General features: G+C 38.9%; 1 long non-coding RNA gene across 1 annotated transcript in view; it reads right to left on the minus strand.

Annotated features, from left to right (window-relative positions):
• LOC109128111 overlaps positions 1,120 to 6,397 on the minus strand; it is a 7,163-nt gene continuing 1,885 nt past the window's right edge. The window contains exon 3 of the long non-coding RNA XR_002034570.1: positions 1,120 to 1,138. This is a non-coding gene — a long non-coding RNA (uncharacterized LOC109128111). The remainder of the gene's footprint in view (positions 1,139 to 6,397) is intronic.

Raw genomic sequence — 6,397 nt, forward strand, 5'->3', positions numbered from 1 at the left:
CTGAGAAAAATCTTGCGTGCTCAACCAGACATTGAATTGTATGAAATGGGTAAACGGCTGTCCATGGATGTTAGGGCTGGTGTGAGGGAAACTACTGGTTTGCTATACTCAGTTTGTGTTCTTTGCAAGTAAATGTTGTTGATATGAAGTTTATTAATTATTTCGTGAACTACTGTTTTGATCGAATTCGATCATAGTGAATGCATTTCTATGAGAGTGGACTATAGCCATGAAACTTCGGATGTATTGCCTTCAATGAAGGAGATCGTAAGCAGTGTGCAGCACAGTGGAGAGTATGTGGAGGGAGAGAACAAAGTGTGTGCATTATTTGTGTGTCACGAGCTGAGGGGTCCAAGTGCGAGAGGTGCTGGAATTTCTCCGGCCAATTCAATTTGTTCAGACTGTTCTTGAGTACACGAGTCATGGGCACTTATGGTTACGCTGCTCCTGAGTATGTAATGACCGGTAAGTCTTGTTTTGGTTTTTGCATTTCATTCACTCCTCTGCTTATTTCTTCTCTATATGATTGAATATAGAAAGTTAGACACATGGGTTTTGCCTTCATCTGGAGCTTTTTTGGCAAGACCAAAACGTGATAGTGCTATATGAGAATATAGACTGCAAAGACTTTATCTTTTGTTGGTACCAATCCATGCGTCTGGAAATTATATCAGTTTCCAAAATGTTGAATTAGGAAAGGCTCATTCACAACCGTTGATGCCCTCGTTTCGGGGTGGCAAAGAAGGTAGATATATAAAAATAAAATAAAATAAAAATTTGAGACTCAAATGAGTAAAGAGTAGAACATGAGAAAGGATCTGATTTTGCATCCAAGCAAAAGAATTTACTAAATGAACCACAAACAATGTTTAGCTAAAGGTGAAAATTTTGCATTGAGAAAATTTACCTGTGTTATGGATGCCAAAACATGGGAACAGCTGTAAACAGCCATGGAATCCTCTTGATCTTTCTTTAGAGGTGGACCTCTTAAGTTAAGAACACTGGGAGTACCTGACCTGGATTATATAATAACTGTGTTTCATAAGTTTCAGGAAGTAAGCAAAAATAGATGTAAATGGCCTATCCCCAAGATCATACTTGATTTAGTGGGAGGAGTTGAGGATGAACAACAATCATCCTTGTGTTAGAAGCAACAGCTTCTTCTTCTTTCACAGAACAGAGCAAATGTTTACTTTGTTGTTCTGTTTTGCTGTTTTGTAAAGAACAAATCAGAGTAACAGAAACAGACCTTTTTATTGATAAAAACTTGTGTGTTTACATCATAGTTTCAATGCTTTAAATAGATAAACAACAGACGCAAATACTTGTGACGTTTAGACAATACGACATCATCGAAACATCACGACTCTTAACTAATAATTAACTTAATACATTACAAACTCAATTATCGATTAACACTCCCCCTTAATTGAGTTTGGGTCTTACTCCAAGCTTCCTCCTTAGTTCTTCAAACCTTGATCCGCCAAGTGCCTTTGTCAGAAGATCTGCAAGTTGAACTTCTCCTTCGCAAAACTTGAGTTGAATTAAACCTTTTTGTTGTGCCTCTCGAACAAAGTGATACTTGATTTCTATATGCTTGGTTCTTCGATGTTGCACTGGATTTTTGCCAATTGCAATGGCTGACTTGTTGTCACAGAAAATTTGGACACCATCTTCAATCGTAAATCCAAGTTCTTCTAGAAGTCTCTGTAGCCAAATTGCTTGGTTTGTTGCTGCACATACTGCAACATACTCTGCTTCTGCTGTTGATAGAGCCACAGTTTGCTGTTTGCTAGATTGTCAACAGAACATTCCTGATCCAAGAGTGAAAACATACCCAGATGTGCTCTTTTTGTCTTCAGTTGAGCCTCTCCAATCGCTGTCTNATCATAGTTTCAATGCTTTAAATAGATAAACAACAGACGCAAATACTTGTGACGTTTAGACAATACGACATCATCGAAACATCACGACTCTTAACTAATAATTAACTTAATACATTACAAACTCAATTATCGATTAACACTCCCCCTTAATTGAGTTTGGGTCTTACTCCAAGCTTCCTCCTTAGTTCTTCAAACCTTGATCCGCCAAGTGCCTTTGTCAGAAGATCTGCAAGTTGAACTTCTCCTTCGCAAAACTTGAGTTGAATTAAACCTTTTTGTTGTGCCTCTCGAACAAAGTGATACTTGATTTCTATATGCTTGGTTCTTCGATGTTGCACTGGATTTTTGCCAATTGCAATGGCTGACTTGTTGTCACAGAAAATTTGGACACCATCTTCAATCGTAAATCCAAGTTCTTCTAGAAGTCTCTGTAGCCAAATTGCTTGGTTTGTTGCTGCACATACTGCAACATACTCTGCTTCTGCTGTTGATAGAGCCACAGTTTGCTGTTTGCTAGATTGTCAACAGAACATTCCTGATCCAAGAGTGAAAACATACCCAGATGTGCTCTTTTTGTCTTCAGTTGAGCCTCTCCAATCGCTGTCTGAGTAACCTACCAATTCTGGATTTTCAACACTTGTGAATTGAACTCCATAGTTAGATGTACCTTTGACATATCTTAAGACTCTCTTGGCTTCTTGATAGTGCTTCATGAGCGGCACACTCATGTATCGTGAGAGATAAGAACTTGCAAACATCAAATCTGGCCTTGATGCACAGAGATATAAGAGACCACCAACGATGCTTCTGAACTTTCTTGGTTCACCATATTTTTCATCATCCTCTATCTTCTTTCCATTTGGTGTACGTGGAGAACTAACACTCTTGCTTCCACTCATGCCAAACTTCTCAATGAGTTTATTGGCATATTTTTCTTGTGACAGAAAAATTCCACGATCATCTTGAATTATTTCCATCCCCAGAAAATAATTTAATAGCCCCAAATCTGTCATCTCAAATTCCTTCTTCATGTCCTCCTTGAACCTTTCGATAAGTTGAGAGTTGCTTCCAGTGATTACTAAGTCATCCACGTAGAGACTTACTATCACCACATCCTTGTCTTTCTTTTTCACGTACAAGGCTGCATCATTCATGCTTCTTTGAAATCCACTTTGAAGAAAGTATGAATCGATTCTTCCGTACCAAGCTCTAGGGGCTTGTTTCAATCCGTACAAAGCCTTTCTCAGCAACAAGACTTTTTCTTCTTCTCCTTCGACTAAAAACCCAGGCGGTTGTGCGACGTAGATTTCCTCTTCGAGTTCTCCATTGAGAAATGCTCCATCTGATAAAGTCTCCACTTCTTTTGTGCAGCTAGAGCAAATATGGTCCTTATTGTATCATGTCTTGAAACAGGTGCAAATGTTTCAAGATAATCAACACCATATTGTTGAGAGAATCCTCTTGCCACTAACCTTGCTTTATACTTGATTGGTTCTCCATTTGCATTGGTCTTGATACGATAGATCCACTTCACGCTAATAACGTTTTTCTCTTTTGGTTTCTCCACAAGTTGCCATGTTCCATTTTTCTCTATCATCTTGATTTCCTCTTCCATGGCACTTCTCCATTCTCTGATCTCGGAGGCTTCATCATATGTCTGTGGTTCCTCTGTTGTGAAAAACATGCTTCATATGCTGGAATCGCTTCTTCTAGATTCACCCTAGGTGCAATTTGCATTATATTAGTGATGGACTTATATCTCTCTGGCGTTTGAGGAGATGTTGGAGCGTCTTATTCTTCATCGTGATTTAGATCACCGGGTTGAGGCAAAACTGGACTGTCGCTTATTTGTTGTTGATCTTCTTCATCTCCTTGATCTGGAAGGATATTGAGAGGAAGACAAAAGTTCTTCTTCACTTCTGTTTGTCTTTCCCAATCCCATTTCTTTCCTTCTTCAAATGCTACATCTCTCGATATTTCCACCTTCTCATTTTCTAGAATGAGCACTCTATATCCTTTGGATTTGCTGCTGTAACCAATGAACACCCCACGTTTTGCTTTTTCATCTAATTTCCTTCTGTTCTCTTTTGGCACATGAACAAAACATAGACTCCCAAAAATCTTTAGGTGACCAACTGTTGGTCTATGACCACTCCACTTCTCAATTGGCGTGATATCATCCTCCTCTATGGCTTTGGTGGGTAAACGATTCGGCAGATATGTTGATGTATAAACTGCCTCAGCCCAAAGCTTTTGAGGTAGTCCTTGGTCAGCAATCATGGTTCGTGCCATCTCCACTAGAGACCGGTTCTTACGCTCTGCAACACCGTTTTGTTGTGGAGAGTATGGAACTGTTACTTGTCTCTCGATTCCCCATTCATGACAATATGCATTGAATTCTCTTGACATGAATTCACCACCACCATCGGATCGAAGTATCTTTATCTTGTTTCCCGATTGAGTCTCCACCAAGGACTTATACTTCTTAAAGATCACAAATACTTCGGATTTGTTTTTAAGAAAGTATACCCAAGACATGTGAGTGTAGTCATCAATGAACAATAAGAAGTATCGGCTTCCATTGAGTGACTCTGTTTGCATTGGTCCGCAGACATCAGTGTGAACAATCTCAAGTTTCTCCGTTGTCTTTGTTATGGATTCCTTTGGAAATGCATCTCTTGCTTGCTTTCCATGCTTACATGCTCCACATACTTCTCGATTTGCTTGCAACTTTGGTAAGCCATCCACCATCTTTTTCTTTTGCATTTGTAGTATTCTCGAATTTTCCACATGACCCAATCTTTTATGCCATAACTCCATTTCTTCTTCTGCTTCAAGAGCTGTCATGGCATCTTCTTGAGAAGAATTCCATTTTATTGGAAAACTTTTTCGAACCATCTGAATCTCCATAATCTTTTTCCCCATAGGATCTAAGATTATACACCGCTTGTCTTCGAACATGACATGGTATCCATGAGATATTATTTGTGGAACGCTTAGTAGATTCTTCTCCAATCCTGGTACTAGAAAAACATCTTTGATGACTCGTTTTCCTTTTTTAGTCATGATAGTGATGTCTCCTTTGCCGGCTGTCATTACGACCGCTCCGTTTCCGACTTTGATCGGAACGTTAATACTTCTATCCAATGTTGTGAAGTATTTTTCTTCCTTTGTCAAGTGATTGGTGCAGCCACTGTCTACCAACCAGATATCTTCTCGCGTGATTGTTGGTGTTTCTTCACTTGCACTGAACAGCATGTGAATTTCATCTTCTTCGTCTTCTTCTTCAAGACTCATATTTGCACGTTCATATTTCTTTGAACGGCAATCTCTTGAGAAATGTCCTGCTTCACCACAGTTGTAACATTTCTTCTTACTTTTGGAAACTTTCTGTTGAACACCTTTGTTCTGTTTCTTCCAACAATCAGCCTCTGCTTGATTTTCTTTTTTGCAGAAACCACACCATTTTTTGCCTTTGACATGACGTTCTCCGAATTTGGTTTCCCTTTTGAAAAAAAAATTTTGCCCTCTTGGTTGTGCATTGAATGCTCCTTCGGTCGAACTCTCATATCGTGAAACAACATGATTTTCTTGTGCTTGAAGAGTACCGATTAACTCTGTCACAGCCAAAGTTTGTAGATCCTTTGTTTGCTCCATCACGGCTACGATACTGTCGAATCTTTCAGGGAGAGAGATGAGTATCTTTTGAACGATTTGATAATCAGTTTTCTCTTCTCCATGGACCCTTAATTGATTTGCCAAATCAATTAATTTTCCCGTGAAAACTTTGATGTTTTCACTATCGTTCATCTTCAGGTTTTCATACTCTCTTCTCAGGGACTGGAGTTTGATCAATCAAACTTGGGAAGATCCTTGAAACTCAGATTCCAATGCATCCCAAGCGATTTTAGAAGTAACTGCTGGTGCTATATGCGGAAATATTTGATCCGATACTGCCGTTTGTAACAGTTGCAGCGCCATCAAATCCTTCAATGATGTGTCCTCCATGGTTTGTCTTCGTGATGCTGTATCAACATTCTCTGGCTCTGTTGGAACACCATTCTCCACTACTTCCCACAACTTCTTTATCTTCAGCATCGTCTTTATTTTGATTCTCCAGAAATCATAATTTTCTTCATCAAATATCGGAATTACTTGATGAGATGTCGTCTCCATCTTCTCTGTTTCGTTGCTTGAACTTTTTACTTGAATAGGCCCTTGAATCAGTAGGGCTCTGATACCATGTTAGAAGCAACAGCTTCTTCTTCTTTCACAGAACAGAGCAAGTGTTTACTTTGTTGTTCTGTTTTGCTGTTTTGTAAAGAACAAATCAGAGTAACAGAAACAGACCTTTTTATTGATAAAAACTTGTGTGTTTACGTCATAGTTTCGATGCTTTAAATAGATAAACAACAAACGCAAATACTTGTGACGTTTAGACAATACGACATCATCGAAACATCACGACTCTTAACTAATAATTAACTTAATACATTACAAACTCAATTATC

This window comes from Camelina sativa, chromosome 12 (assembly GCF_000633955.1).
Source record: "Camelina sativa cultivar DH55 chromosome 12, Cs, whole genome shotgun sequence".
In the NCBI taxonomy this organism is placed as follows: domain Eukaryota; kingdom Viridiplantae; phylum Streptophyta; class Magnoliopsida; order Brassicales; family Brassicaceae; genus Camelina; species Camelina sativa.